The sequence below is a fragment of the Giraffa tippelskirchi genome, chromosome 10 (genome assembly GCF_054371585.1).
Source record: "Giraffa tippelskirchi isolate mGirTip1 chromosome 10, T2T-mGirTip1v1.2.pri, whole genome shotgun sequence".
In the NCBI taxonomy this organism is placed as follows: Eukaryota; Metazoa; Chordata; class Mammalia; order Artiodactyla; family Giraffidae; genus Giraffa; species Giraffa tippelskirchi.
Window position 1 is genome coordinate 26487765 of NC_137284.1, and position 15134 is coordinate 26502898.

The 15134-nt window shown below is 35.7% G+C and overlaps 1 long non-coding RNA gene across 1 annotated transcript; it reads left to right on the plus strand.

Moving 5' to 3' along the window:
* The first annotated feature begins 763 nt into the window (after nucleotides 1-763).
* LOC145524425 (uncharacterized) lies at nucleotides 764-2399 on the plus strand. Its single transcript, XR_014067495.1, has 2 exons — nucleotides 764-901; nucleotides 996-2399. It is a non-coding gene; the product is annotated as an uncharacterized LOC145524425 (long non-coding RNA).
* The last annotated feature ends 12735 nt before the right edge of the window (nucleotides 2400-15134 follow it).

Here is a 15134-nt window from a genome sequence, read left to right on the forward strand (position 1 = left end):
TAGGGTACTTGATATTATTTCAGAGGTATCTTAAACTGTCTTCATTAAAAATTTTTTTTTTTCTATTCCGCTTGTGTAATTATCACTACCCTGTCATCTAATTCACTGATCATGAGGATTAGTTGATTTGTCACAGTCTTTAATACACAGTGAGACTACCCAGGTGGTGCTAGTGGTAAAGAACACACCTGCCAATGCAGGAGACGTAAGAGATGCAGGTTCTATCCCTGGGTCAGGAAGACCCGATGGAGAAGGAAATGGCAACCTACTCCAGTATTCTTGCTTGGAGAATCCCCATGGACAGAGGAGCCTGGTGGGCCACAGTCCATGGGGTCGCACAGAGTCAGACATGACTGAGCAACTAACACTTTAGTCTTTAATACCTAGTAAGAGTTTAGTAAATATTTGTAGAATTAATTATAATGTTTTCTAAATATCCTTTTCTCTTGGTATCCTAAAGAAATTCTTTTTAAAATTTCCATAGCTTCTAAATTTAAAATTTGTTGGTTTTGGATTAAAAATTAAAAGCTTATTTATATATTTTCATTTTTATACTGAAGTTACTGTTTGGTTTTAGCAATCTGAGTTAGGCAACTATTGATGATCAAGAAGTATTTCAGAAGGGCATTGAATAGGCACAGATCACAATAGAAAGATTCTTCCCTATGACTAAACAAAGGCATTGATGTTAACATGGAAAATAACAGCTTATGCTATTTAGTAATAATACTCAAGGTGTTGCTGAGTGCTTGGTGTTCTAGCAGGAAGACAGTCTAGGGCCAGAATATCAAGATCATAAAATGCTGTGCTGAGTACTTTGACCTTATGGTCACATAATTGTCTAGAAGGTTTTGCAAATCTCAGGCCTGAAGTAAGCAATGTTGTGAGAAGAAAACATAAAGTGAGCAGGTGATAGAAAGAAAGAGGAGAAACTTCTCTCATCTAGATCCTACACCTTCATTCCATTTCTCATTTTTCTCTTGCTTCTGTTTCAGGTTTGTGCTGCCCAAGTAAACAACACCAGTTCTACAGCTGATTTGGCTGCCTTGTTCTATACTTAGTTGTCTTATGTTGTCACACACGTGAAAGACTTCCCTGATTCCATCACAGTTGGAGATCTATATTTTCCCCAAAGGAAACCATCCTGTCATAGAAGGAAAATGTGAGCATCACCCTGGCAGAATTACATGCTTTGTATTTGTACAGAATTACAGAGTTGATGCTCTGGGAACAAGTGGGTACACTATCTCTCTAATGTGACCTGTTTCTCTACTTTAAAGGAGAGAAATTTTACCAGATAAAGAAAGTTTTATGAGATTATCAAACTGAAGTGTTTGGAGATTCAGCTATTTGTTGAATGTGTATTAGGTTCATGTGTATTTGTAGAGATTATCTGGGGATCAAAAGAAACTGCGAGTAAACAGTCTCAACATCCCAAATGAAAATATTAACATGAATGGATCAAAAAAAAAAAGACAGGGTAAGTCAAAATCATATCTTTCTTGAATATTTTATTCAATGGCATGCTCCTTGAACTTGTCAGTGGCACAAACAGCCCAAAGGTTCAAAGTCAATCAGATAGTAGAGAAGTAAGTTGCAAGATTCCTGAGATTATCTACGCTAAAGAAGAAAAAAAAGATGAAAAAAAATGTTTTTGGAAAATGACAACAACAGAGACTAGAGATCATGAACATTTTATCTCTAACTCTGTTTCTAACTATAGAAGACAGTGACTACTTTGATGTGGTATGATTTATTCTTCCCGTAAGACATACTTAGGGAACAAAGATGAATGTGGCATAGACTGTTGTTAAAAAACTCAAATTGAGAACATTTTATATGAAAAGTTACATATAAAAATAAATATAAATTTTGGTCTTGAATATGTTTTATTTTAATATGCATGGAAGTGGTTTCAGATAAAATATTTTAAGTATTCTTTCAGTACTTTGGTTTTATGGAAACATCACATGTACATCATTTGTTGTAGTCTGATTTGTGTTCGCCTTCATATCAGCAGGATTTTAGTCCAAAATGAGCAGCAGCTGTAAATGTAGTGAGTCTTTTCCTATACATTTTTTTTCTTTTTAAGATAAAGCCCTGTGATATATTATAAGCATAAACATTTTATCACGACTTATCTATACATTCTCTTTTAAGACTTTTGCTTATATTTCTGGTATAAAATACCTAGGGATTCCATAGTTTTTTGAAAAACTAAAGCTTTTGTGCAAAGAACTACAGGCATTGTTGGGAAAGGGGCGTTATCTCTATTAGGGATTACAATAATTCAAGCTTTGCAAATAATTAATTCCTATTACAGTTAAACAAATTATTTGTTTTCAAATGCAAAATTAATACAGGTAGAATAGAGATTATGTTTACAATGTAGAAATAAATAATTTAAAAACACATGAAAAAGAATAAATCATTTGTGGTTTATTTTAAAATAAGTAATGGAGCAAGATCACATTTTTTCAAAAGAGAGATTTTTAACTTCATTAGCAACTGAGCTTTCAATCAACACTCCTCCTTTGGAAATAGCTTGAAGGTATCTGAGTTATACGGCAGAAAGTGAAGAAGAACTAAAGAGCCTCTTGATGAAAGTGAAAGAGGAGAGTGAAAAAGTTGGCTTAAAGCTCAACATTCAGAAAACTAAGATCATGGCATCTGGTCCCATCACTTCATGGCAAATGGATGGGGAAACAGTGGAAATAGTGGCTGACTATTTTTCTGGGCCCCAAAATCACTGCAGATGGTGATTGCAGCCATGAAATTAAAAGACACTCACTTCTTGGAAGGAAAGTTATGACCAACCTAGATAGCACATTGAAAAGCAGAGACATTACTTTGACTACAAAGGTCCATCTAGTCAAGGCTATGGTTTTTCCAGTGGTCATGTATGGTTGTGAGAGTTCGACTATAAAGAAAGCTGAGTGCAGAAGACTTGATGCTTTTGAAATGTGGTGTTGGAGAAGACTCTTGAGAGTCCCTTGGACTGCAAGGAGATCCAACCAGTCCATCCTAAAGGAGATCAATCCTGGGTGTTTATTGGAAGGACTGATGTTGAAGCTGAAACTCCATTACTTTGGCCACCTGATATGAAGAGCTGACTCATCTGAAAAGACCCTGATGCTGGGAAAAATTGAGGGCAGGAGGAGAAGGGGACGACAGAGGATGAGATGATTGGATGGCATCACCGACTCAATGGACATGGGTTTGGGTGGACTCCAGGAGTTGGTGATGGACAGGGAGGCCTGGCATGCTGTGGTTCATGGGGTCACAAAGAGTCGGACATGACTGAGCAACTGAGCTGACTGACTAATCTGAGTTATATAGCAAAGTTGAAAATCTCTGATTAATTTATTTTTTCTCACTCAGAAAATAATGTCAATAACACATAGCTATCTTAAACAACTTGAGAAACGGAGATGTTACTAGGATTAGGCCTTAAAAATGAATGTGTTAGGGTATATTGGAAAAATGTGAAAATCCAATTGAAACATTATCTTAGCATTTCACCTAAGCTCTCTTCTAGATACTCTTGATAATATAAAAACATAAAGGACTGTGTGAATGCATCCAGAAGTTATCTCATTGAGAATAACCTATGCATAAACATTATAATTTAGGTAGTAAGCTTCTGAAACTGCAATCTACAATATAAGACATAGCATTTTCAATTATTAACAAAAATGAACAGACAATAGGACTATGAATTCAGAGTGAGAGAAATTTCCATGAAAAATACAGCACAACTTAATACATCTATTTTGACTGTACTGACTATACTGTGTTTATTAAGAAGCAAGGTCAAATAATATTATTTCAGAAACCAAATTACTCTTGAATGAGTCCTGCTCCAGGGAAAATATGTTAGGTTGATTACTTTAAGAAAAAAAAAAGTTTTTAAAATTTCTCATTAGACTTGTTGAATAAAAGAACCATGCTAAGAAAGAGAAGAAAAAATCAGAAGGACTAAATACTCTTAAAACATCATTAACCATATCCTGCACCAACAAAGTCTTCAATAACAAAACTTTGTTTGTTTGTATTGATGGGATGAAGGTGATGGAGTTGAATACTCCACAAGTGGGGAAAAGAAGAAATCGTTTGATAATAAACTTGCATTAGAAATTTAGCCAAAACAAAAATAATCTCCAAGGTTATGTCTTAAGATCAATACGCTTTGAGTACTTTATCTTGGTACTTATTTATGAATTTCTACTGGAAATAATAGTCAAGAGGCTGTTACGACTCAAAAGTTTAAAAGCAGAGATTTTGATAATTGTTCAATGCTAACTAACAATTACACAGTGCTTGCTCTGTGTGAGAGCCTCTCTTTTAAATGATTGGTATAACACAGATTAATTCAATCTACACAAAAGTCCTGTAAAAGAGGTAACATCAGTGTTACCCATCCTTCATTATATTATACAAATGAGAAAACAAGTGCAAAGTGAAAGTTTAAAAAAAAATTGTGTATCTTTCCTTTGTTTCTTCATGAATTTCCCATGTATTTGTTATTTGTTGTTGTTCAGTTGTTATGCAGTGTCTGACTCTTTGCAACGTCATGGACATGCCAAGCTCCCCTGTCCTTTCCTGTCTCCCAAAGTTTGCTCAAATTCGTGTCCATTGAGTTGGTGATGCTATCTAACCATCTTATTCTCTGCTGCCCTCATCTCCTTTTGCTGTCAGTCTTTCTGAGAATCAGGGTCTTCCTGTTATGGCTCATAGCTTCATCAAATTTTGCAAGCCCCTTCACCATAACAAGGCTGTGATCTAAGAAGTGGATATTATTATTGATAAGGTAACAAGCAAAAGGAGAAGGCAGTGATATAATTAATTATGAGTCTATTCAGTCCAAATACATGGTGGAAAGAAATTTGATGGTTTAACAGTTTTACACAATTCTTTGCAAGTCTAAATTAATTTCACATTTGTCACTGAAGTGGAGCTATTCAATGTCCTACTTTGAATTCTAGTAGCAATTTGCAAGCACTTGCTAAATCATCTCTATTACTTAAAAATGGCCAAGATTCTTACTTCTTATACTTAGATGAATCCATGCATCATTGAAATAACCAATTCACATTCTTTTGCTATTCAGCAACCAGTAGGGTTGCTTGATATTTTGCTTAATTTTAGTTCAGTATAACAGGTGACACACTGCTCTGCTTTCCAGAATTGCATCCATTTGTCAACTTCTGCACTCAACACTTGTCAAATCTATAGATGCTGCCTGTTTGAAGTATAAATTTTTAGTAAAATAATGTTAAAATAGCGTTCTTAGAGATATTTAAGCTTAAACGCCTGTTCTCCATTTATAGGAATACCTAAATAGGCCAGTTACTCATATTTTAATAATTTGCAATGAGTAGAAATGCAAATTGAATATTTCAAAGACATAAAAAATAACTTAACACTTTAATAAAAGTTTAGGTGATTTCAAAGAAAGTTGACTAAATCAACAATTTAACTACTACAAATATTACACACAGTTATTTATTTTTAAAAATACTAAAACAGTAATATTTATGCTACTGCAATTTAAAAACTATGGTTCATTGCAGAACAAAGAGTTATAATTGGACCTATAGAAAGAAATGTTAATTTATGTTTCTAGTTGGTGTCTTTTAAAGAATGACATTACAAGAGTGAAGAATTTGTCTTTTTATCAATTATTCTAAATTAGAGAAAAATTTAGCTTGATATTTGTATCCTGGTTTTTTTAGGTTATCTTTAGTTTATTTCTCCTGGAGTTTGTTTTTACCTTTCCTTTCTTTCTTCTCTTTATATAGTAAATGCCTTTATAAGATTACTTTTTCTCTTATATGTATCACACATTTCATTACATCTGCTTTATTTCTGAATTGTCCTTCCTGAAGTCCTGTTCTCAAGCTCTAATCTAGCCCATTTGATCTCTAAGCTAGTTTCCACAGCTAGAATTATGGAACTTTTCTTCATACTCTTTTAAATTGAACATATTGTTTTGAGAACTTATGTCTTTATTTTTAGAGTTTTTATTGTTTCTGTTTGGCTGATTGGTTAATTGATCCGACTATTCACTTTTTTCCCAAAAGATGAGTATGTAAAAAGTAAAGTCTGAGTTCTTCAATAATGAAGATGTCTCTGCTTTGTTCTCACACTTCATATGCAGTGCAATGACTCAATGGACATGGATATGAGAAAAGTCTGGGAGACAGAGAAAGACAGGAGAACCTGGAGTGCTGCAATCCATGGGGTCACAAAGAGTTGGGCATGACTTCGTAACTGAACAACAATAGCATGGCAGAAAATCAATTAGAAACCAGAACTGTGAACCAGAAGTCTAGTGGTCAAAACCAGAACCAACACTCTGCAACTTTGATAAAGTTATCTTTCTTCTCTGTGCTTCCAATTCCTCATCTGAAAGATGGAGTTTTAACGGCATCTAACACACAGGATTAAATATGTTGTATACTTAGAGCTTTTATGATAGGGTTTGGCACCTTGTGAAGACTGGGTTCAGGTCATCATTCATCAAAATTTAAAAGCTGTCCCTCCTTTGTTGTCTAGTATGTGGTGGTGTTGATTAGAAATTTGATCAAGCCAGTCCTTATTCTTCTGAGGTAATCTGTTTTGGTTTGGGTAAAAGCTTTTAGGATCATTTGTCTTTGATATTCTAAGTATCATGTGACTGTGTGTGAAGGTCTTTTATCCACAAGTTCAGCCTTCATCGGTCCCTTTGATCGAACATTTGTGTTTTATTTCTTTTGCTTTACAATGTTATCCTCATTATTCTTAAATATAGTTCTTGGGTATTTTTGTCTCTTCAATTTTTACTCTTGTTTGATGACTATGCTTGCACAACAGTTAGACAGTCTCAGGTGAACAAGATACTCCAAAATATATCCTCATGGATCCTTCTTGAATGACACTTAGAGCAAAACAGTTAGTGACAAAGACGATAAAGAAACAAAATGAAATGCATTAGAGAGTGATGAAGATACCCTGCGTTTTTAACTTGATCTGTTGAACATTTGTTTATCTCCTGTGAGTGTGACTAAATTTTACTTTAATGAAATTTTGATATTTCATCCTATATATATAGTAAAACTCCTTTAAACAATGATGTTGTTGCTTTAGTTTGTTAGGGAGAGATGTTTCTTCTCTATTCCTCATGTTTCCTTGCATAAATAATATTCATTAATATAATACTTCTTGCTCCTCACTATCCTACTTCCTACCCCTTTGTTACCCAGGCATTGCTGCAAAAGAAACTTTCCCAGTTTATAAATTTGGAAGGAGAAATTGGATGTACAGAGCCCTGCTCTGTCCTCTAGGTTTCCTTTAGAAATGTTTCTAAAAATGATCATGTGATTTGGTTGCTTTTCTGTTTTTGTTGTTATTCAACCACTAAACTGTATCTGACTCTTTTTGACCCCATGAACTGCACCATGCCAGGCTTCCCTGTCCTTCCCTATCTCCCTGAGTTTGCTCGCTCATGTCCATTGTGTTAATAATGCCATCCAACCAACTCATTCTCCTGCTGTCCCCTTCTCCTTCTGCCCTCAAAGTTTCCCAGCATAAGGATCTTTTCCAGTGAATTGGCTCTTTGCATCAGGTGGCAAAATTATTGGAGCTTGAGCTTCAGTGTCAACCATTCCAGTAAATATTCAGGGTTGATTTCCTTTAGGAGCTTTTCTGTAGGCCTTTCATTTTAAAGGTCTCTATGCTCTAATGCTTTATTTTATTGGGCTCCAAAATCACTGCCGATGGTGACTGCAGACATGAAATTAAAAGATGCTTGCTCCTTGAAAGAAAAGCAATGTCAAAACCAGACAGCATATTAAAAAGCAGAGACATACTTTGCTGACAAAAGTCCATATAATCAAAGCTATGGTTTTTCCAGTAGTCATGTACGGATGTGAGAGCTGGACAATATAAATAGCTGAGTGCTGAAGAACTGATGCTTTCAAACTGTAGTGCTGGAGAAGACTCTTGAGAGTCCCTTGGACAGCAAAGAGATCAAACCAGTCATCCTAAAGGAAATCAACCCTGAATATTCATTGGAAGGACTGATGCTGAAGCTGAAGCTCCAATACTTTGGTCAACTCATTGGAAAAGACCTTCGGCTGGAAAAGATTGAAGGCAGGAAGAGAAGGGCATGACAGAGAATGAGATGGTTGGATAACATCACCGACTCAATGAACATGAGTTTGAGAAAATTCCAGGAGATTCTGAAAGACAGAGAAGCCTGGCGAGCTGCAGGCCATGGGGCTGCAAAGAGTCAGACATGACTGAGCGACGAACAACAACTGCTCTTGTGGGGTGTTAGTGATAAAGAGGCTTGCAGTTTTGAGGTGGAAACACAAAGAAACTACTAACTGGGGCATTAACCAGACACTTTAAGAAATATACTGTGAAATTTCAAAGAACAGGCTAACACAAATTTAAATCTTAATGAAAAGTTTAAACTTTATTGGTGCTTATTAAGCACAGATCCTCCCCTTGGTAGTTTGCAGCCTATATTTCCAATGCAGTTACATTTATATGTATATATGCGGTTAGTTACCTTTTAATATTTAAGCATGGGAAAAAGACTTTAAATCTTAACCCTTGTGATATTTTTAAAAGAGATTGCAGTTTAAGATACCTTACTTTGTAAAAGATGAGTTATAGAGTGACTGTTTCCATAGAAGCAGGGCTGCAAATACTGGGTCTCAGGAAAAGTGAAATGCCCAGGTTTCTGAGCATAAGCTTTATTCTTTAGGGGCTTTAGATAGATATTGAACTACTAATTTTAAAAGACAGCAAGTATGCTGACTAGATATGGGTGGGACCATTAAGTTCCAGGCCACTACAGGATAAAATTCAATTTTGTAGGCACAACTTACCCTTAGTAAGTGTGATGTATTAGAATGCCAGTGTGGTTTGTTACCCCTAGATATGAGAGTGTATTCAAGGAAGAAATTAAAATTGTCTTTAATATGCTGGATAAGAAATTTTATATGTCAAATATGTTCTATTCCAATTTCTACTCTGTTCAAGAAGACAGCAATGCCTCAAAATATTTTACTGCAAAGTTAAATCTTATGTATAATTTTTTTTCTAAATCATTAAAAATGAGTTGTTGAATCCACATGTGAGTCAAAGCTATGTATTTTTAGGAAATAGAAACCTACTCAATGAGATTTAGAAAATTAAATTGGGCCAAAATCTTAAAAATAATTTAGAAATTTGTCAAAAAACTCTTCCTCAACATTTCAAAGGTAAAATCTTTCAGTCTATATAATTCTTATGTTAATCATGGTCTTCCCGGATAACTCAGCTGGTAAAGAATCCATCTGCAATGAAGGAGACCCTGGTTCGATTCCTGGGCTGGGACGATCCTCTAGAGAAGGGATAGGCTACCCACTCCAGTAATCTGGCCTGGAGAATTTCATGGACAGAGGAGTCTGGCAGGCTAGAGTCCATGAGCCTGCAGAGTCAGACACGACTGAGTAACTTCCATTTTCATTTCATGTTAATTATAAATCATATGCCTATGAATATTATAATGGAATATTGTCCAACCATCAAAAAATAAGAAAATCCTAGTTGCAACTCAGATGTACCTGAAAGTATTATGCTAAGTGAAATTAGTCTGACAGAAGAAAGCAAATACTGTATGATTTCACATATATGTGAAATTGAAAAACAAACCTAAAAACCGAATTCATAGAAAAAAAAGGTCAGTCTTGTGATTACCAGAGATGGAGAAAGATGGTCAAAACATACAAACTTCTGGTTGTAATGTAAACAAGTACTCGTTATTAATTACAGCATGATGACTGTATCAAACACTACTGTGTAAGTTACTGAGAGTCAGTCTTAAGAAATCCCTTTGCAAGAATTGTTTTTCTTTGTCTTTCTTTTCTTTTTATTGTATCAATATGAAAAGGTGAATATCAGCTGAACCTGCTGTGATATTCATTTTACAATGTATGTAAAATTTCAAGCCATTATGGTGTGTGCCTTAAACTTATACAGTAATATATGTCAATTATTTCTCAATAAAACTGGGAGAGGGACTAAAAAGAGAAGGAAATAGAAGTTTAGAAGAGTAACAATTAAAGGATTTTAACTTCAAAAGTGCTTACTTCCGGATGCCTTAATAGCCAATGCCATTTGTCTGATTTTTTCCTCATATCCATTCCTCACTGCTCCCTTCTGTTGTCTTTTCCTCCCCTTCCCCATCCTCCAACTTTCTCCTCCAGTTCTCCTTTACTTACTCTTTCTCCTTCCCTTCTCCCTGTGTCAGGATTTCAATCTAAAGTGAGATATCAGATGATATTTTTAGCTACAAATTGGCACTTGCCATGGATGCTTGCCATCTACCTCTGTAAGGATTCAATCATGTGCTGCTGCAGCTGCTGACCTTCAACACTCCCTGAAAGGAGTTCAGGGTGGGAAGCGCAAATGAGGTACTCTGTGCTCTGGGGAAAACTGGCAGGACAGGTCTTCAGATACTCAGATATTTTCAGAAACCAATTTTATGAGCCCAAGTCTTGTATCCAGAAAAACATTAAAATCCTTCATGGTGATGACTGCTCCTCATAACTAGCATAAGCTTCACAAGACTAGTAGAAACCTTCTGAAAAAATATATACTTAATTGCATGTATTCCACTTTCACCAAAATCACATATATACTGACCTCCCCCCCACACTCCCTCACCCCTGCCTTTGGAGCAGTTTCTCAGAGCTATCTGTGGTGCTGTCTCCCAGGCTGCAGTCCTCATTTTGCCCCAGATAAAACTTAACTCACAACTCTTAGTTGTGCATCTTTTTTAAGTAGATGATATGAACTGGAGAATCTCAGCATGCACCCTCAGAAGAATGATCTTTTTAAGAACTTAGTCTCTTAAAAATACCTGATTCAGAGGAGACCAAAATTTGTCACCTCGCCCAGAAATATCTGCCAAGAATCTATCCCTATCCTCAACAAATGAACTTACTCCTTTAACACTGTATGTATTCAGTTCAGTTCAGTTGCTCAGTCATGTCTGACTCTTTGCAACCCCATGGACTGCAGCACGCCAGGCCTCCCTGTCCGTCACCAACCCCCAGAGTTTACTCAAACTCATGTCCATTGAGTTGGTGATGCCATCCAACCATCTCATCCTCTGTCGTCCCCTTCTCCTCCTGCCTTCAATCCTTCCCAGCATCAGGGTCTTTTCAAATAAGTCAGTATTAGGTTTGTGCAAAAGTAATTGTGATTTTACATTGTTGAACTTTGCTGTTTGATATTGGAATGTATCCTTAAATAATAAATGTGGTTATGTTATACACCATTTTTATGCACATTTCTCCTTTTATGTTTTTTGCTAATGACTTTGCTTGCTGTGTATTTTATATTTATTTTAGACTATAGAAATTTTATTAGACAAGAAGCAAATGTAAGCGATTTTCTTATTTGAGTTTAAAATGGATCATAAAGCAGTGGAGACAACTCACAACAGAAGTTAACGTCAATCGTTCTACAGTCATTTGGCATTTGAATCAAATTATAAAGGCGAAAAGCTCCATAAGTGAGTGCTTCATGAGCTGACTGAAGAAACAAAGAAACAAAAATCTTCATTTTGAAGTGTCCTCTGCTCTTATTCTGTGCAACAACAATGAACTGTTTCATTGTGTTGCATGACAAAAAGTGAATTTTATACCACAACCAGTGTAACCAGCTCGGTAGTTGAACAAATAAGAAGCTCCAAAGCACTTAATAGAATCAAACTTGCACCATAAAAATGTCATAGTCACTGTTTGGTGGTCTGCTGCCAGTCTGATCCACTACAGTTTTCTGAATCCCCGGGAAAATATTACATCTGAGAAGTACGGTCAGCAAATTGATGAGATGCGTTGAAAACTGCAATGTCTGAAGCCAGCAAATGTCAACAGAAAGGGCCCAATTCTTCTCCATGACAACGACTGATCACACTTCACACAATCAATGCTTCAAAAGTCAAACAATTTGGGCTACAAAGTTTTGCCTCATCTGTCATATTCACCTGACCTCTCGCCACACAGCTACCACTTCTTCAAGCATCTCAACAATTTTTGCAGGAAAGATGCTCCCACAACCAGCAGGATGCAAAAATGCTTTCCAAGAGTTCATTGAATCCCAATGCATGGGTTTTTATACTACAGGAATAAACAAACATTTCTCCTTGGCAAAAAAGTGTTGATTGTAATAGTTCCTATTTTGATTAAAAAAAGATGTGTTTTAGCCTAGTTATAATGATTTAAAATTCACAGTCCAAAACTGCAATTATGTTTGCACCAACTTAATATTTTACCTTCTTTGCATTCCTTGCCCACCCGAAATTCTCCAGGCCTGTAGCTTGCTATGGGCTCATATTTCCTGAATTGCAATTCTTCTGCTATTCCTGAATCAATTCAGTTTGATTCGATAAACTCAAGCTTGCCTCAGTTTATCTCTTTATTTAGGTTGTTGCCTTCCTCACCTTCTTTATTTTCTCCTCATCCTTCTTCTCCTTCTTTTAAAAGCAGAGAGCTCAGCTCTGCACATCATGTTTCTCGGTCTCTCTTGCTAGATGAAAGATTTGGCTAATTAAAGAATACCAGGGCAAAGGCCGTTTCTCCTCCATGTTTCCATACTTCAGACAGCTCCTTGGGTGACCAGCCATCATGGCTCCAGCTCACAGCGCAGCCTCAGCTTCCGCTTCCTGCACAGGGTAATATAATCCTCTCCCTTTGCATCTCTGTCCCTAAGTGATTGCAGCAACCTCCTGCAACTGTCAGTCCCTGATTTGTTGCTGAGTTCCTCCTTTTGGTTTTTCCAGTGTTTGTAACTATTATCCTCTATTTATCTGACGTAGCTTCTCTTTTTAGAATTTGTCCCTTTAAAAGTTGTTTAATACTGAAGATACTTTATGGTAAGTGATTTTGATTTAAAATCATTTATAGAATAGATGTAAGCATGAACATCAATAAATATAGAAAATAAGTGAAAAAGATAGATGTCAGCCTTGTCAGTTATTTAGACATCTTGCGAAGTTGCAGTAATTCTCTGGTGTGTACAAACTTACAGTCATGAAACTAAATTAATCATAAAAAACTCAGAAAGCTTTTATTTCCCTATACAAAATTTAATAGCAAAAATAGACACTACAGAAACAAGCTCTTAGATTAACAAGTGTTCATACCTTTTTAATTGCTAATGATGTAACTGATGGAATTTTGAAATTAAAATACAAGTATTGCATTCAAACCCATGCCCCATCTCTAACCATATTGTCTTTCCCAATTAAATTCACTTCTCCTGAGATATAGTTGTCTTACCTATGAAAATGGCAAAGCATATTAATCTACCATAATTATGAGAATAGATTGATATAGGTCATGAAATTATTCTATAAATTTGAAAGTAACATAGAAATGTTAATAGTATTCATTTCTTTCAGTCAGCTCTAACAATCCCTTGGATCTTCATCTGATCTTGCTAAAAAGTCCAAGTATTTAGTCCACCTTTTTTCTCTTTTTTTATATATAATAAAATCAGATTCATCTTCTGGTCATCTGTTAACCTTCTAGTCACTCTTCCAATCTCAACTGCATCTTTCTTAAATTGCAACAATACAATTGCAAATTTTTTTCAAGTGCAGAGAAATCAAGTCTTCATTAAAAGAGAAAATCATTCTCTTTACTTCTTTCCAAGTATAATTTTAATGTTCACTGGTTAGGTAAAGCATTTTGAAAGTTGTTTGAAAAATACTACCAAAGTTTCTTTTGAAAAAGGCATTGATAGAAGAAGAGGAAGCAACAACATATGTAGATTTCAGAAACCGATGTATAAATATGTGAACATTAACATAACTTCAGAATTGCTTCTTCATTTTTATTTTGCATTTTAATTACTTCATTTCCATGCATCTAGAATTATGTTATTTTTAACATATCCTTGATTAGATTAGTGGATGGATATGTTACATAGTTTATACTTAGAGTTAAGGGTTTTGGAGTATGTTCTTAAATAAAGTACGGTTCACTTCAATTTTTTTAAAAAAAATTCTGAATTAGCATATCTTGAGTTACCTTTTGCTCTAGAAAAACATGGTAAATATAACTGAAACCTGATTTATCAAAATACTGAAGCTATAGTATTCTATTCCAAAAGCAATTTCTTAGGTCTCAGCTAAATTGTCACCTCTTCAGAGAGACATTTCCTGGCCAGTTAATATGATGGGGTCCACCCCCACAATACAGGATCCTGGTTTATGTCCTTCATGAAGCTCATGCTGTGAAATTATATAGCTTATTTATTAACTTACTTTTTCTTTGTCTTGACATTGTGTGTGTGTTTGTGTTAAAGACACCTCACATGAGATTCACTCCCTTACATTTTTAAATGTACAAGACAATATTATTAAGTACAGGCACACTGTTGTAAAACTGAACTCTAGAGCTTAATCATCATGCATTTCTGAAATCTTAAACCTGTTTAATAGCTACTCCCCGTTTTTCCCTTGCCCAGTCCCTTGAAGCTACCATTCTATTTTCTGCTTCTGTGTATTTGACTATTTAATATATCTCATCTAGGTGGTATTGTAACCAAACTCAGCTTCAGCTGCTTGGTACTCATATACCAATAATTCAAGAGGCAAGCGTCAGTAGAAAAGACAGATGCATTAATCAGAAAAGCTGGCAATCTGGGAAGATTGTGGACTGATGTACAGAGGTCAACTCAAAAGATTCTGCTCAGCCGTGGCAGTTTTTAAAGGGAAAAACTGAGGGGGAAGAATATCAGTGAATCCCTGAAGCGGGAATTTGGATTCTGCATCTCCATTGTGTGCAGATTGCCTGGCTCTCTCTTCAGATGTTTATCTTCTTGAGTCATCTCCCTGCAGGATTGCTTTGAGGGGGTTTTGGAGATAGAGAGCTAGTCTTCTTTTTCTCTAGGAAAAGAATCAACAGGTTAGACAAAGCCTGGTATGCATTCAGGAGAGCATATTTCAGGAGTTAGTTTCAATTGCTTAATGACCCCATTCGTATAATTAGATTCTTTTAAGTTTAGAAGGGAACGGGAATCTTGAGAAACACACTCACCAGCCCAAAACCAAGGGATGGACTTGGAGGCACGAAGCACAGGTAAAG